This window comes from Anguilla anguilla, chromosome 4 (assembly GCF_013347855.1).
Source record: "Anguilla anguilla isolate fAngAng1 chromosome 4, fAngAng1.pri, whole genome shotgun sequence".
Lineage (NCBI taxonomy): Eukaryota > Metazoa > Chordata > Actinopteri > Anguilliformes > Anguillidae > Anguilla > Anguilla anguilla.
In genome coordinates this window covers 28,399,120-28,417,120 of record NC_049204.1, presented here as the reverse complement: position 1 = coordinate 28,417,120, position 18,001 = coordinate 28,399,120, and the positions used below count along the sequence as shown (strand labels likewise).

The following is an 18,001-nucleotide window of genomic DNA, read 5'->3' as shown; positions in this document are numbered from 1 at the left end:
AAATTTGTGGAGGCTGGCAAAATGATTTTCAGGCATTGTCCAAGCACACTAATGTTACAACAGTTACACATTCTGTCCCATGATAGAGCAAAAAGGCAAAAAGAGGCTCTTTCTATGGAGACACTTTACAATAAGGTCACATGAATTGGCATCAACTAATGTAGTTGTTAACATTAATTAATGCACATGACAGGACACATGCATTAAGGATGAAATCAACTTTTCATTAGTTCGTAGTTAACAAAAACACAAACTAATATATTAGTTACAAGATTATTCATACATTTGCAAAACATAGGATAAAATTATAATTAGGTGACCTTTAACAAATACTGTTTTTTATTACAGAAGTAATGGCATTTACTAATGTAGTTGTTAACATGAATTAATGAGGTTTAAATGCATTAACAAAGCTGTACAGATGAACTTTTTAATAGTTAGAAGTTAACAACTACATTAGTTAATGCCAATTCATGTGACCTTATTGTAAAGTGTTACCGAGCCGTTTAAACCAATAATTTTTTGTTAATATTAGTCTACGCGCTGCAAACTATGATTGGTTTTAACAAGTTTTGTGCAGGTAAAATGTAACTTTTATGCAGTGTATACTTCCCATTTTTTCGGGAAAACACTATGAAAATGTCAGTAGTATGTATGTCAGGTTCTATGCACTGAATCCAGCATTTGACAGTGTGGGAACATTGTCCTCAGTCATTGTCCGTGGTTAATTAGCGACAAGTGATATAGATTACCTGGAAAGGGCAAATTGATTGACAAGAAGGCTCTATTGTCCACTTGTTGATGGATTACTTGAATTACATGTGAAAAAAATGTCCAGATAAACTCGTGTCTGTACTCTACAGTAATAAAAAAATAAATGAAAACAAATTTACTTTAAATTATTTTAAAATAGAAATTTCTTTAAAAAAAAAAAAAGAAAAAACCCATTCTATGAACATGTTTTCAATGTCACCAGTCACCTATTCCAACAGCCACCCTCCTGCATGTATGCCTGGAGCTTAATTAAAGGTGGCAATATGCTTTCAATCTGTGAGCCATTAAAGCGTACAATCACAGTGTTCTTCATAATCAGTACAAAATGCTGCCAGGAATATTAATACACTAGTCATTAGGCTCAGATCATTTAATTCACACTCACATAAGTGTCCTCACATATAAATAGTAAAGGTAAAAATCCATAAGACATTTAACACACGTACGAGTATCAGCTAGTGATTCACATCTTACCAGTCTCCCAATCACTGCCCTTCACATTAAAAAAGTATTCATTTTAAGGCGTTGTAACTGCTAACGGTAGAATTAACAATTTAATTTGTTTTACAGCATCATATATAACACACAAATCACTCAGCAAGTATTTGGTGGTGTGTTTAATGATGATTAAGGAGTTCAACTCTTTAGCAGAGCATACTTATGATTATGGCTGGGTGTCTGTCACAACTCCACCATTTATTTATTCATCGCAGACCAATCGGTTGCGTTATCACTTTCAGGTTTAAACACTAGATTTTCCCGACCACTTAAGAGTCTATAAATCACTGAATGTTCTCTTTATCCCCTCCTCTTTATAATTCAGAATGTTTTAAAATACTATTGCAGTATGTCAACAGTATTTGCCATGGATTTTGTAATGAGTAGTACAGAGAAAAATTAACATACCATTCCTTGGATCTTTTTTTCTTCCAGCATTTACTTTTTCCCTGAGTCTAAATTATTTGTTCCTCTTGTTGTTTATTTGTCAACTTCCTGTTTGGATCTTTCTGCTATCGACTACTGTCATTTGCTTATATGACTGCCGACCACCAATATCAGGAAGAGGTTAGGTAGAAGGGAAAGGCGGGATTTAAAGATAATATAGGTATAGGTATAGATAATATGTCTTAAAATCCAACCACATAACTTACTTTTTTTGTGATTGGTGATGGTGGAACTCCTGGAAAATCTCAGCTGCTTTGATGAAGTGCTTCGTAGGTGATGTGGATTTACTATAATCCTTGTAGGAGAATCAAAATTCCTTTCTTTCTTCTCTGAACTTTGACGTGAGGAATGTACTAAAAACAGCAAAAGACCTCTCTCTCTCTCACACACATTGTGAAGATATGTTAATATTGTGTGATATGTCTTTCCCTGCCACCTAAACACAGTATCATTTTGAATAAATTTTTTCACAACCTTTCATAATTTTTGGGTTTCTGTAACAACATTTCTTTGTTTCAAATGTTGACAGCATGTGAGGTATATATCCATATAGTTCATAATTGTTTTTCTTAAAGTACATGAGCAGTACACAGATTATACTCACAACAGTGTCCTTCAGTGAGAAAACTATTATTGGGCACCCACTACAATAATGTCAATGTCTGCAGTTCTTGAACAATCAAATTTTGTTTGCGCTATTGGAATTTCTATTAAAAAGTATTCTTGTTTCCAGCAGTCATGCAGTTATGGCTTAAGGTATACATACTTAAGTTTCTTGTGGGCAATGAAATGGAGCATATGTCTATCAGTAGAGTACTGTTATTGTCAATTATGCTCCACTCCCGGGATAAGTCCGGGATTTTGAAAGATATGGATGAATTTTTTTTCTAGTCTCATTCTATGCTTATAGCTGCAGATGACAGAGCAAGGTTTCCCAACCTGTAAACTAGCTCTGGGCTGTGGGGAAAACTCCCACCAAACAACCAAAACAAATAAAAAATTCAAAACAAAACCTCCATGAAATTAAGAGATATATATGATACTCAATAAAAAAAAGTAATACCAGCACGCTACTGTTGTGTTCCCAAGTGATATAGTTAGCTAAATCCTTGAGCAGTGGCAACGTTTTTACCAATTTGGTCTTCGTCAGGTGACAAAGCGATACTACACACAACGCTCCCCGCAACCACCAGCGCAAAGAGACCTTGCCTGTCTGTCTTTTCCACACTTGTTCATCTAATCTCAGCTAGCATCCATATAACAGAAAGCAAAGTAAAATGACTTTGAGTTACATTTCAGAGATAGATAGAGAGAGAGAGAGAGAGAATGAGAGAGAGAGAGAGACAGAGAGAGAGAGAGAGAGAGAGAGAGAGAGAGAGACAGAGAGAGAGAGAGAGATTAAATCAGACAGTTTAATTCCAGTGTGATACCTGAAATCCCCTTTTACAAATCCAAAAGCCACTTGGCTACAAATCTGGACATGGATGCTTTCTGTCAGCAGAATTTAAATGTGAGTGAGAGCCTGCAGCAAAGTAACATTACCTTTAAATAACCTAGAGATTTCAATGAACGGCAACAATGCTTCAATGATTAAAAAAAATATATAGCCTATATTTGCACGATGCATAATATTATCATTACTTAATTTTCATCCTGTATTGCTTAGGTTATTATATTACATGCATTTGATCATATGGCATGTGGTTGCAGAGTAAAAAAGGTCAATCAGGCCCATTCCTGAATTAATCTTTATTTATAAAAAAGAGCAGTAGTGTGCCTAACATTAAGACATTAAGATTAATTTCAATTAATATTTATTATAATGAATATCTGGTATAATATTAAGCATGCATAATTGGCACTTCATTCATTGTTATTTTTCCAGGGGCCTAACCACAGAGGCAGTTCTACTTCTGTGCTTTGAAATTCCTCTTTAATTTAAAATGTGTGTCTTTAAAAGTGCAAATATCAACAACAAAACATTATTTTTCAAATATACTTAATGTAAATTTGATCAAGAAAAAACAAGAAAATCACATATGTGAGGACAGTGCTGTTTTGCCAACGACTATAGTGTTGAAAATATAACTTGCAGTAATGGCTGCATAGATAACTATTTCTAAACAAATATATTCCCCCATCTATTTTATTCAGATTATTTAAAACTAGTGTATTGTTCAAACAAAATATACAGTTATATGTTGAAGGGCATCAAAATGTTTTACAATGGTCAACTTTCCAAATGTACTTTCTTCTCTTCAAAGGATTGGCAGGGTGGAAGGCTATTTCCTGAGATTATAAATAAGACCATTTTAAAGCTTTATGGATGGTATTAGAGCATTTTACTCCTGTGGTTTGGACAGTTAATCTTTGAAAAAAGTTCATGGGCTCACAGTCGGGGCCAAAGACGGTCTCCGGCTCTCAAATGCAACTCACCTTTTCGACACGTGCTCTTGCGCCACATCTTCTCCAGCCACAAAGCCACCGGGATTTATCTCCTCCAGCCACACCCGTGGGATGTTCACCGCTGAATGACGCAAGCAGGCCTCCACCTCACTGGGCCAGACTGCACGATCCCATCAGGTCAAAAGCACAAGCAAACTCAGCTTGCCTTTTCCTTGCCTCCATACACATCCATCACAGCCCTGCCGCAAAGGCAAGGTAGACAGAGATTTCAGGGTCAGTGGTTTGTCCAAATGTTTGGCCACTGTTATGACATGATTCCCATTTGCACATGCTTTTGTATCATATAATTATTGAAGAGGTCTTAATACTATGGATTTGTGGGTGTATCATAACAGTGAAATATGATAATTGCTTCTGTTCCAATACATTCCTTTATATACAACACCAATTATAGTATCTTACAGTCTATCTCAGATGTTTTGGCTATTATTTTTAGTGTATCACTGCGCATGATCACGGTAACCCATAAAATGAAATCATATCTGAAAAATGACCCATATTATTGCTGGATCTATTACTAGCAGTCTTAGTGCCCCTTTGAATTAGAGAATATCCAATAATCAATAAAACTACATTGTAAGGAAAGTGATAAAAGTGATTAAAATTATAATTGATATAATTAATCTTCGAATTTGAGCTATACATTACTAAACTGCATGGCATGGATACACTTTCATGTAAAACAAAAATAACTGGCTGTATAAGGCAGGAGGAAAAGATTATTTATTACAGCCACATCCTACATATAGACGTACCGTATATTGGCATACATACAAAGAATGGCCTAAATTGCTTTTGGACTTTAAATCTTACAAAGTACTGTATTACGTAGCTTTGTTTAATTTCAATTTGATTTATTTCATTTATGACCAATATATTACAATTCAAGGTATTATTGAATACATATACAGTACAGCTCAATAATGTTTTGAGCAAAGGCATACTTTCCTATTTGGCTCTGTACTCCACAATTTTAGATTTGTAATAAAAAAACTCATGTATGGTTAAAGTGCAGATTTTCAGTTTTTATTTAAGGGTATCTTTATACTGTATATTTTTGGTTCCACCATGTAGAAATTACAGCACTTCAAAAAAAAAAAAACAAAAAAAAACTATTCCCCCATTTCAGGGCATCATAATGTTTGAGGCAAATGACATTACGAATGTTTCTGATTTGTCAGGCGTGTTCAGTTGCTTCCTTAGTGAAGGTATAAGAGGGCTTTCAGATTCTAGCGTCTTTATTGCCTTTGCAGTCTGTAAGGGTAACGCCAGTAGCCAGAGCCAAACCAAACGTGGTGAAGCAGCAGTGAACCTGATGAATTTTATTTATTTATTTATTTACAGTGCCAGTTCCCAAAAAAGTGCAAAATATATAGTGAATAAAAACTACTAGAAAATAAAAACTGTACCTAACTAAAGTGAAGGAAAAAGAAAAAAAAACGAAATCAAAAATGCAGTACTTCACAAAAAAAATTGCCTATACCTTGTGGCCCAAGTCCGCTAGCATGCTGAGTCACGACTGCCAGGAGGAACTCTGAACTCAGTGCTTTCTACAAGTAGCTCCTCCCCTGGCATGAACCACCATAAATTAAATCAATTAGCTTAGAACTGCCAAACTACCATAAATAAACAATACAGAAAACTTGAAACCAATTACGAATTTAAGAAAAGAAAATAAAGTCACTTGAAATAATCTACACGCAAATTATAAATAAATACAAAAATTCCCTGAAAACACTTCAGTGGTAGCTACCATCTACCCCCGTCTACATTAGGTTGGTTTGTGATCTTGCTCCGTTTGGCAGTTCGTGGAACTGAGACGCAGAAGTGAGTATGATTAACATGGTTTTAACGGTCAATGAAAATAGCGGTGATATTTGTGTTATGCAACCAAAAGATTTAAACAGAAACATTCACACGCTAGACATTTGATACCTAACAGTAGAAATACCACATACAAACGCAACATTACAAACTTGCAGCAGCAGGCCTTATCTGACACAAGAAAAATAAATAATCACATCATCAGAACAGAAGTATACCTAACACAAACGCAATTGACCCCCAACGTGGAATAATCCGGCATTTTCTGAAAACAGAGTCGCGCGGTCTTTAATAAATACGAATAAAATGGCTTACTTGCTCGTCACGGAGTATGTTATTGGTCTTTGTCATCACGAGAACCAGAGTTTTGCCAATGAAAGTCAAGGAGGACATAAAGAGGCTGAGAAATAAGAGAAAAAAAGTTAGAGAAGTAGGCCAAACATAAGGGTAACCAAAATCAACTGTTTGGAACATCATTAGGAAAGCTAGCACTGCTGAGCTCAGTAATTCATACACGGATCACCCAATATAGATGTAAATACCTCAAACGTATGTATGCAATACCCTACATGTATGTATCTACACCCTTTGTGTGCATGTAGCCTATATAAAATCGGTGTGCTTTCTGTTTATTGTCTGTTCATGGAACTTTTTGTATTCATACATGATTTGGCAACAAACTACAATAATCATTTTCCTCCTACTGTCTACCTAAGACATCATTAGTGTTGTCAATGCACTGAAAAATTGTCACCACACGGTGGTGGGAGTTATAGACACCAGACTACTGTATTCACTAGGCTACTTTTAAGCAACAAGATGTCATATGGGTTCAAACTGAAAGTTTTACAAATCAAAAAACATTTTGAACCACAAAACTGACAGTAATTATAGGATCATTGTTAAACCAAAAGTGCATGATGAGAAATGCTACATTCACAGTTGATGATAAGGACAATGATGCTGGATTCTACTTGTGTTAAAAATTAAAAAAAATGGATTTGACTTCAAATGTTATTATAGGCCTACTGTTTTAATAACAATATTTAGAACAACGCAGTAGAGATAACATGCATAGTCTTACCTGTAGTTCCTCATCAGACCCATATCCACCAGAATGTGCTGAGGATTTTAACTTGTACTTACTTGTAAGTATTACCTGTCAAGTGTTCTTCAAACTGTCTTCCGCAGGGCGGGAATCACGCAGGGCTAGTGCACCAGATGACCCACATGCTGCATGGGTCTGCTGCCTGGGCTCCTGCAGGTAGAGAAGGAAAGAGACAAAATCATTTTGCAGCTGATTCACACCATCACCAAAAAAACGGAATGGACAGTCAGCAGGTTCACACTGTCACCTCCTCCTGCATCCACAGCACAGGAAGCAGAGCAGGGCTGGTTGGCAAATGTCACATTCTTGTGGCCCATTTGGTGGGTTGCCAAGGGACCTGACCATTTTGGGTAAGACAGCATGTAATTTGTAATTTGTATTTTGCTAGCCTGCTGAAATAGAATTAAAATATGCAATGTAAAAGAATTAGACAAATCTTGAAAAATATATTTATTTAATGAATTAATTGATCATTTAAAAAAAGAATACCTAATTAAATCTATGTTTTATTGTTACTGTGTGAACGCAAATTAGGAATTACTTTTCTTAGCAGATATACAAATAAATAGTCATTGGGTAATACTCCAATTAATATTTTAAGGAACAAACAAACGACTGTGACACACATTATTTATTAAATTGACAGGTATCCAAAGTAAAAAAAAAAGAAAAAAAGAATTACATTCAATTTTTTAAAAATTTACCAATGTAAAATTTTTAAGTAGTAATAGGAATAATGTCCCATTAGTAACACAAACTGTTTAGAAGTAGTAATTTGAACGTCATATCATGTAAAATGTATTATCTTTTCATAAGTTTGACGTGTATGCTTAGTCTGCACACCATAATTATGTAAATATTATTAAAATCATCAGCACATCATTGTTTAAAATGAGGTGTGCACCATACAATAGTTTTAATGTAGTACTTATTGTAAGACCTGAGGTAATCACAGTTGAAATGGTAATGAGCTGTGTGGGTGTTGGATGTTCATAGATGGCCAGGAGGGTGGATGACAGACTGTATATTTTGCTAGAAAGATTGTATGGTTCAATACTCTGCAGTTCACATGTGGTCCCTGATTCCATTCTGTGTTTGCACTGATTTATAGTAGGGACAATCAAAGGCATGGCCCTTCCCGTTTAAAATTTCACCCTAAAAAATTAGGGTGAAATATTACATTTTGAATATTTTCAAGTCTGCAAGTATTTCAGCTAAATGTTTTTTGTATGCAAATCATAAATGAAAATACATTTCATTCATTTATTTTGGTCCTCAGAAACAATTTAATTAGCTATTATAATTTAATAATAAGTAACAGGCCATGCTTGTGGTTACCTTGTTAACAGCAATACATTGCACAGCTAACATTTTCTGTAATAAAATAAGATGAAATATATAATCTTGAAATATAATATTCAAAAATTTCAAAAATTTCAAAAATCTATATTTCATCATATTTATGTCATCATATTTAGACTGTTTATACCATTTTGCTCTGCATCGCAAGAACTAAAGCTAGAAACATTTGGAGGTGCACACCACCATACATTCAATTTACAAAGAAAAGAAATGTAATGTCTTATTGTGCTGATGGTTCCCTTCTTTCCCGAAACACAGCCAATACTGCTTAAATGGCTTAAAAACCACCCAGCAGTGCCATGATCACAACTTCACACTCTGCCACACATTCCTCAGCACTCTAATTGTTCAGATTTTAATGCAAAGGTCAGAGGCAGGAATCCTTGCTAACCATACATGAGAAAGTAAACAAGACCAGGTTAAAACCTAGTATATGGCTGGACTGAACCAGCCGATGTCACAGACATGTGCGGTGTAACTCAGTCAGTCAGTCAGTCACAGACATTCGCATTTGTAGGGCCGGCCCCGCTGTTGCAGCCCAGGCAAAAAGTACATACAATTATCAAATGAAATGGTCTACTGTATCTCTCTGAATATCCATACACTCTAGGCTCTTGGCAAACATTCATTGAAAATTAAATTCACTGAGCATGAGCAAAATGTGCTCCCAGGTCCTCAGTGGCTATACATTGTAATGTTTTAACCAGGACGTGTGTATGTAGGGCTTACTAAAGTTTTAATCTCAGGGTGCAAGAAAGGGTTACTTTGATGTGAAATCATATCTGATACCGTCTTCCCCAAAGGAATGGATGAAGATATGATTTGACACCTGTACTTAAACACTTGCAAAATTGTTCTTTTTTGTGCGATCCTTCAGTATGCCTTGCAAAAACAATTGAAACTGGTGTGATTAATTTTATTTTCTTTCTTGCCATAGCAAGTGTGTGAAATTATAGCTACTATGGTTGGTATATATCAATATACACATTTGTTAATTTATTGTCCACTTTAAAGCACCTCTTTTGAATGCTTGTAACACCGAGGATGAAACATATAATGCACGTAAGTATTTACTTTTTTGATAATGTTGATTAAGACAGCCATTCAAATTTAGACTTCACAGGTTTTACATGAGACAGTCATTCAGTACATTTTAAAATTATCTTTCTTCTGGGAAAACAGTGCAGTAGTATTTCCTTTGTGTAATAATATGCTATAGATTAAATATTTTTTCTTTGGATAGGGTGTGCAGTTATTGAAAAACATTGCATGAAAACAAACAATTGAGGATTTATCATTGTTGAGAAACGTGAAACCTAAAATGCATTTAAAAGAATCAAATCAATGATGTTCCTGAAACAAATTTATTTTACTGTCAGGTAAGAATGGAAAAATAACAGCCGGAAAGATACTGCACATGCAGGCATGGAGACGTTGTCTAGACCTTGAAATAGCAACAGCGCCATTTTCATTACAAACTGAAGGTGACACCGCTGATGTCAAGGCAAGAAATATAGGCCAATCCTTTCTTTTGCAAGTACTGTCATATCTAGCTTCACTGCCTTATCAAGTTACAGGTGAATAGCAGCACCAGATAAAAAAGTAAACTCTTCTATATTTTCTCAACATTTAATTGTGAGAAGGGCTTCATGTACTTTAAATGAAAAAGAATTACATTTACTGCAACAGGCATTCAGTGCATCTAGACATCATTTTGTCCACTGTTAAGAGTCTTTATATCTTTTTTATATCTTCTGTGCCTGGCTTTGAACTCTCCCTAGGGTCTATGCTTTCAATGAGTCCTGGTTGTCTGGTCAATGCATTAATATCTTTTGCTGCAAAAACAAATACTTCTTAGTTTCTGTCTGTCCATCCATGTAAAAACCCCCTCGAGTGCATTTTTGCTGAGAATGGGTTAGGTCTCTTTACAGTCTGTTCCTGGTTCCATACACTAAATGAGCATTTGCCAGTGGATAGTAGGGTAACTGCAATCTGCTTGTGCAATCTGAGCACAAAGTGGTCCCTTCTGTGACGGCACAGTCCCATTCTTCAGATTAAGTCGAACATTCTAAAGATGTGTATTTTGAAACACCATTTTAATTTAAGAGCATAATACAATTCTATTTTACTGCTAAAAATGTGCGTGCATGTGCATACAATTCGTAAAAATACAGTATGGAACTCTCTTTTCACGTAGGTGAATGATTGTTATAACGATTGCCACGTTATAACATTAGGGAGTCAGCGATTGAGCGAGTCACCCAGTAAGACATTCACTGTTCTTGTCCAGCCCTTGGGCCTGGAAAAATGTTAAAAATTAAAAAAAGAATCGAGAACAGATGTGGTAATGTGAGGTATGTCTTAACTTATCTGACATACAGGCCTGTATTCATATATCCTTTACATTCACTTATACATAAATGCAAGTGGTTCTCTCTTTCTTCACAAACTTAGTTTAGAAAGTTAGTCTTAGTGATTACTGAACTAACAAAAACATTATTGCTTTGTAAGGACAAAATGTTGACTGAATCCCAATGATAGTCTAGTTTTCCACTTACAGTCCAAAAATGTTACCCAGGGAAACATAATTTATCATTGTGAAGAGAAATCTTGCGGCCTATGATGGAATGCTGTTCCGCCTAGGATCTGGTTTTGCCCTGCACTCTGTGTCTATTGGGCTTGGCTCTTTTTCGCCATAACCTTTTCCCATGCATATCAATTTAAGTAAATGTTAATATAATACTAACGAGCAATACCCATTTGTAATTTCTTTCTAATGGATGAACTAGTTCTGCGTTCCCTTGTAGTTTCAAGATAATTAACCTTGGTATATTTTCATACATGTTCCTTTTGCTGGCCTTCTTGCATAAGCCAGCTCCAACATTATTCATACTAATTGCTTTTCATAAATCACTGCAGAAGGAATAACACAAATCAACGCAGAAAAAAACTGCAATAGTCATACAAAGAAGGGTTTTAATTCACAACTGTGCAACAAAGCTCTTGTACTGCATTGCCTCTCCCAGAATAGATACTCATTGGAAACTACTCTCTCTGATACCAAATCTTGAATTTATGAATTCAAGCAAAGATTGTGAAAATATGAAACAAAGTGCATAGACCAGCAAGATTAAATAATTTCCATAAATGTACTTGGGGAAGAGAAAGTGAAAGCAGCCTTCTGCCCTTTACCCATCTATAAATAAACTAAGCTTCGCACTGCATTAAAATAATGTCGAAATAATTTCATGCGGGGTAGTCATTGCTCTTAGAATAAAAATGGCACTGCAGATTATATTAATAAAATGACCTCGCTGGTCCCTCATAGTACAATACTTTTGCTTAATTTTTCAGATGAAATTTGAAACCCTGTACTTACACAGTATGTAATATATCAAAAACAAAACAATTGTCAGGTCTGAAACCACCTCTTCTTTTAAGCCTAGATAAATAAAAATGAATAATTAAAAAAAGTATTTTAAATGAAAATAAATAAATTACGGTAACAGTTAAAAAGGTGGGAACTGCAATATTAAGTCAGTAAACTCTTAAAACTTTCTTATTGAGGAACTGTGTGTAAAGGTTGTGTATTTGTCTGGCTGGGAGAACCTGGCAGCAAACATGCTATCCAGAAAAAGATGCAGGCCCAGGGAATAGCGGCTTCACCCAGAGGTGTTTCAGTCCATCTGGGATCGTTTTGGGATGGCTGTAGTCAATGCTTTTGCATCAAGAGGAGTCAGCACAGAGCCCTCTGTTTTTCTCCCTGGGACAAGGCAATGCAAGGTTAGGCAGTAGTCCTACAGATGGAGCTTGTTCCAGTCTATGCATACCTTGTTCTGTGCAAACACTATAATCCTCCCGTTCTTACGGGTGCTATTTGACAGAGGACAGTCCGGCTACAATTAGAGAGGACTGCTGCTCGCGCATCCCCAGGACTGTCTGCTGACGATATCCACCTGATTAGGCAGTTTTTCTGGTGGCATAGGCCGCAACATTTCCTCCCACCTGGGACCTGGAGTGAGTATTGAAGTCTATCATGTGTGCCTCATTTGAGCCTCTTGATTGTCAAGCTGAAGTGGTCCTTTGTGCCCTTTGTGGGTGAGAGGTTGTCTTTCTTGTGCCTGGGTCTACATAGCTAGGACTGAATGTCTCTGGGTGACAGATCAGTTATTTGTTTGCTATTAGCCTGAATTGCACATGTCGCGTACCCCATATTGCTTTTTTCATAGGAACATTTTTAAGAATAAGGGTATTCTTGCACATTGCACAAAAATGGCAATGGATTGGAATTTTGCAGAAGGAATGTTGTGCTTTTCTTACATGAGATAATCAGTAAACTCATGCCTTGGCATGTAGTGCAGGTAGAGAATGCTGACATCATTCTAGAATAAATGCCATAAGATTGGGTTCACATCTAGTGACTAAGAAAGCCATGGCATGTGGACATCATTGTCATACTCAAATAGGAGCATTGTCACCCCGGAAGACACCTCTCCCAGCAGGAAAGAAATGATACACTGGGAAGAAGGTGATTGCTCATAATCATTAAGTAGTGATTAACATTGACCTTGCCTTTTTTTTAGCAGATGTGTGTACCCAAACTATTCCAGGAAAATTCACAATACATAATTACAGATCAAAACATTTAATTATGTTTGGCCACTACCTGTACATACATTTGTGTATACATACTGTATATAGTGCAATCCATAAGTATTTACATCCATATCCAGTGATCCATGTAGGAATTACAACCCTTTTTATACATGGTCTCCCCCATTTTGGGGGCCAAAAGTAGTTGGACAATTGGCTGCTCAGGGACCAATTAGTATCTGAAGTAATATCTACTTGTGAAGATGAGGTTTTTGACTATTGCACACACAAATGTTATAGATAGGACTTACATTTAAGGTGCCCAATTTTAATTTACCCAGTATAACTACATTATACTTGATTGAAAGATTAAGAGTGTAGAGCTGAAATGTACTTTCTGTAAGTGATGTTAAATTAAAGGTTCTTATGACAGAAGCATAATCACAAGACATATTGCTTAAACTAATTCATTTAAAATATAGCATTAACATCCATAGCTGATGTTTAACGTTATGAGAAACACCTTGGTACAGTCACATTTTGTGGCAGTTTTCCATTCATGGATTCTGAGATGTATGATTATTTGTTTAATTATATGTATACTCCAAAACTAATTTAAGTTAAAATGGCTTTCTGTGACCTGTTTTTAACAGGTTTGTTGAGACATACTAATATCCCAGCACACACTTAATAATATACAACAATTTGTGTAAAACATCGATATCAGTTGTTGCATTAAACAATCTTTGTCTCAATCTGCCTTATGGAGTACAGCTGATGTATTTTCGTAGCCTATACCAAGGTCAACATAACTTAAGAGGCTTGATTAGGCATCGTTACTTATTTTACATGACCTTTTCCTGTTCAATATTCCCCTGAGGTTGTGCACAAGCATCCATAAAACACAGCAAAGAAAAATCTGTTGTAATTACAGGATTATTCTGTTCATTTCCATGGTTAGGCTCATGGAATCTTTAAGAACTATTAAAATATTTAACCTAGTTCATAACAAACTAGATATTCCGACATTATGGCCAAGTACCCAGAATGGGAGACCAGCAATCTTTATCCAAGCTGGAAAGCCATGTAGAGTGGCTATGAAAATGACAGATGACCGAACAAATTACTGTGATATACAAAAAAGCCGATGACGGGCTACATGTCCATGCTCCCTAAGCTGAGCTTGATTTGTGCGTCATCAATTCGGCAACAGGTGCATAAAATGCCATAGAGACTGGGATTTGCATACACGATGACCATTACAGCATGGAATTTGATTTCCAAAGAGAGTCACACCTGAGAATAGGATAATATTGATAAAATCTATAAAAGGTTACTGATGCATGCCATCCGTAATATATCTGTTCTCTCTTTAAAGAAAATTCATTCCCAGACCCAATTAAACAACATACACAAACAATCTTCTCTTTTTACCTTTTCTTTACTGTCCATTCCATAGTATTCCTCTCTACTCTTCCTCTCTAAGATAATGGTGTATTGTGTTAAATGCAAGTGAAAGCCAAATGCCACACCCTTGGATCATTGTACAAAAGTGGACTAAGAATCCATCCATTTATCAAACATTTAAGATTACAAGGTCTTTCTAGCTCATATAAATTAAAAGCATGTTTTAACTAGACAAAAATCACAGGCACAAAAATCTTCCCTCGCATGAATGTGCACAACATGTCTTGGCAATCCAGTCATTACTTTTCCAGATATGTTTGGCCTGATGGTGGTGCTAAAGGAAAGGTCATGGTGTCACCAAATCAATAGTTTTTTTCCACTTGGGAACATGAATGTGCACTGCAAATTTCATGGCAATCGGGCCATTACTTTTTGAGATATGTTGAACACAAATTGAAAGTTTGGCCTGATGGTGGCGCTACAAGAAAGGTCATGGGGTCACCAAAATCAATTTCTTCCTCTTGGGAACATGAATATGCACAGCAAATTTCATGGCAGTTCAGCCATTATCTTGAAAAGTAATGGCTGAATTGCGATGGAATTTACTGTGCACATTCATGGATGGAGAGATAGACTGATGCCACTGCAGGACATTTTCTCCTTGGCGGAGATAAAAATATTGTTGGAAAGAGTGTGCAGATAACAGCAGTTGTGAACTTGTTTTCTACATTAATACTGATGAATGGTCAGATGCTTTTTTGAATGAACAACACTAAGATTTATCTATAAGAATCTTTTATATTATCTACCAGCAGTTAATGGTAGGGTATGTTCTGACTGAAACATTAAAGCATTTGAATACTTAAGTATCCATATTAGTTATGCAGCATTAGCACAGACAATCCTTTAAGCCTATGTCTTAAGGAATATTGTCATATTTATTATTCTGCATTGAAAAAGACAAAAGCCCAAATATGGAGCAAACTCTTAAGCCAGACAAAAGTAGAAGAATTGGACTTTGGGCAAATATTATTTTAATGCTCTTGGTAACAAGAGGTTGCTGTTCACACCTACATGATTTAATTGTTTTTCTCTAAGTGTTGAGTTAATCTACATACCCTTCAAGTGCATATGCTCAAGTATGATACACGGATGGTGGTGAAGCCTTGAGACTTTGAAGACAGATGATTAATTTGCCCAATGGATATGATGTATAGAGCCTGATGAATGTATATGGGATTAGTAGCTCAGTTACCCACAACTCTCAATAGTTACCACCAAAATGTGTTTAATTTGTTTGAGGCACCTGTTAAGAGTGGTGATGCTGTAATTCAGTTTTATTTTATCCAGTTTTCATAGTGGAGAATGGGGATGGAAGCAACAACCTCAGCAATAATGGACTTCATATATTTATAGTGCATTTTCAATGTCATGTGCATCAGCCTATATAGTTCAGCAGTGATGCTGGCCTACAAGGTACAGATGACAGAAGGACATTCATGTCTCTCCGTGGATTTTTCCTCTCCTACAAATAAGCTGCATGCAGTTCAGCCTGTGTTCCAGATGAAGACACTCTCTGACGGAAGCAATGATTCAGGAGATCACAGATTTACTCAATTGCTTGTTTCACACCACAATCCTTAAGTAAACTGGACATTGATGTTTCTGCTTTCAGCATGTCCCTCACTTCTGGAAAGTTTTTTTCCTGTCTTTGTTGGAAGAAGTGTCACCAGAAATAACATGACAAGGCAGGCAATGTGGATTTTAAAAATTAAATATGGAGAGAATGTATTTCACTGCTAACTTAGAAGGTCTACCTCTGGGTGGATTCACATAAAAAGTTTTGTAATCCCTTGCAATTCATACTGTACAACACTGGACTCTCTGAAGAAGAAGAAGAATGGCTATGTAGCCATTTTACACTGATGCTGGATATTAAAAACATTCAATTAAAAGTTGCAAAATTGTGAATTGTCATAGCCAAAGTAAATAAATACAAGCTACTGAAACAAATCAGAGAGAGAGAGAAAGAGAGAGGGGGGTGTGTAGAATGATTATTTTCTAAATTTACTGTTGTTATAGGGGGAACTGACCTGGGACTGCATAACTTATTTATCTAATTTTAATGTTCATACTCACAGCACCCGATTAATGAACAAGAGTTATTTCAGAAATGATTGAGAAGCCATCATTTCAATGCTTGCTCTGTGTCGACACTCCTGTAATCATTTTATTATTGACTAGGCCATAAAGATCTCCAACCTGTCTGTTGTTGGCTATAACTAACCACGCCACCCATCGTTGTAATATGCTTATATTTACAATTATCCTGAAGCAGCAGTTGCCTTTTTAGTGCACTTTTGCCATCTTGATTGAGAGGAGAACCCTAATGTATTTATATATTCAACATTATTTTCACTGCTGCACAGGCCGAGTATTCCATTTTGACCATCATTATCAGCCACAGTGTGGAGCTCTGATTCTTCTATGCGGGTCTGCTTGAGTGATGTGAGTCATGGAGGTTTAAATCACTTCTCTGCATTTAAAGCATTTACTTGGCAACCACATGTCCCACATGAGGGCCATTTAGGCCATTACAGGGGCAGGTAAAAAAGGGTACACAAAACTAGAATGAAAATTGCTAAATCTTTTTTGTCACTATTACATTAATTACATCAATAAAAAAATAATATTATACTCTATAAATATTTTGTTTACCTATCATCAAATGCACACAATAATCATTATCAGTATGAACTTATACAAGGACAACTTTTAAAAATAAGTAATAAAACAATAACTGAATCATCTAATAACTTTTCCAACAATAACTTACCTGACAACATATTACAATAGCTTAACAACAATCCATAATATGTATAAATTATATACTAAACGTGTATGTGTGTGTGTGTTGAGGGCTGGACACCCTTACAGGGTTGCTTTGGTCCTGGACCGCCTTGGCTTTCAGAATGATACAATAGCACCTTTTTCGGTGGGCCATGTCTGAATGTATTGATGCCCTCATTATGGTTGACTGGAATGTCTTCTTTCTTAATTACCTACTCTCAATTGATTGCTTCTTTGTAGGGGCTGCGAAGTTTAGCCTTCACAAGCTTTAATTTAGAGCATAACCATTCATTCCATTGCTGCAGTTGACACAGGCAGTGTGACATAAATCTTCAGCAGCTCAAACATATTTAAGAAAACTCACATGGGCATTGTTTTCCTTGAGTATTTTCAACATTATTGAATAGTTTGGAGGAGAACATGGGTATGACATGTGGGACACCTCCAGTTAAATTTGTAATACAAATACAATTATAAGCTACATTATGTAGATCTATTTATTTAAATTAGGGGCATAGCTAACTGTGAAATTTGTTTCAGATTCTAGAAATTGACAGGTATTTGTTGACTTCAGATATTATAGTAATACATCAAACAGCAGTGCATCCTTTACCATCTGCTTGACTAGGTGACCAAGAAAAAATGGGTAACCTTCTTTCCCATCAGACTAGT

The 18,001-nt window shown here is 35.9% G+C and overlaps 1 long non-coding RNA gene across 2 annotated transcripts; it reads left to right on the top strand.

Moving 5' to 3' along the window:
- Positions 1–5,866: 5,866 nt before the first annotated feature.
- On the top strand, positions 5,867–16,374 carry LOC118225197. 2 transcript variants are annotated; one of them, XR_004764781.1, is made up of 3 exons: positions 5,867–6,012; positions 7,201–7,467; positions 15,830–16,374. It is a non-coding gene; the product is annotated as an uncharacterized LOC118225197 (long non-coding RNA). The 2 variants fall into 2 exon arrangements; XR_004764780.1 differs by lacking the exon at positions 15,830–16,374 and having other exon boundaries at positions 7,201–8,381.
- Positions 16,375–18,001: the final 1,627 nt, after the last annotated feature.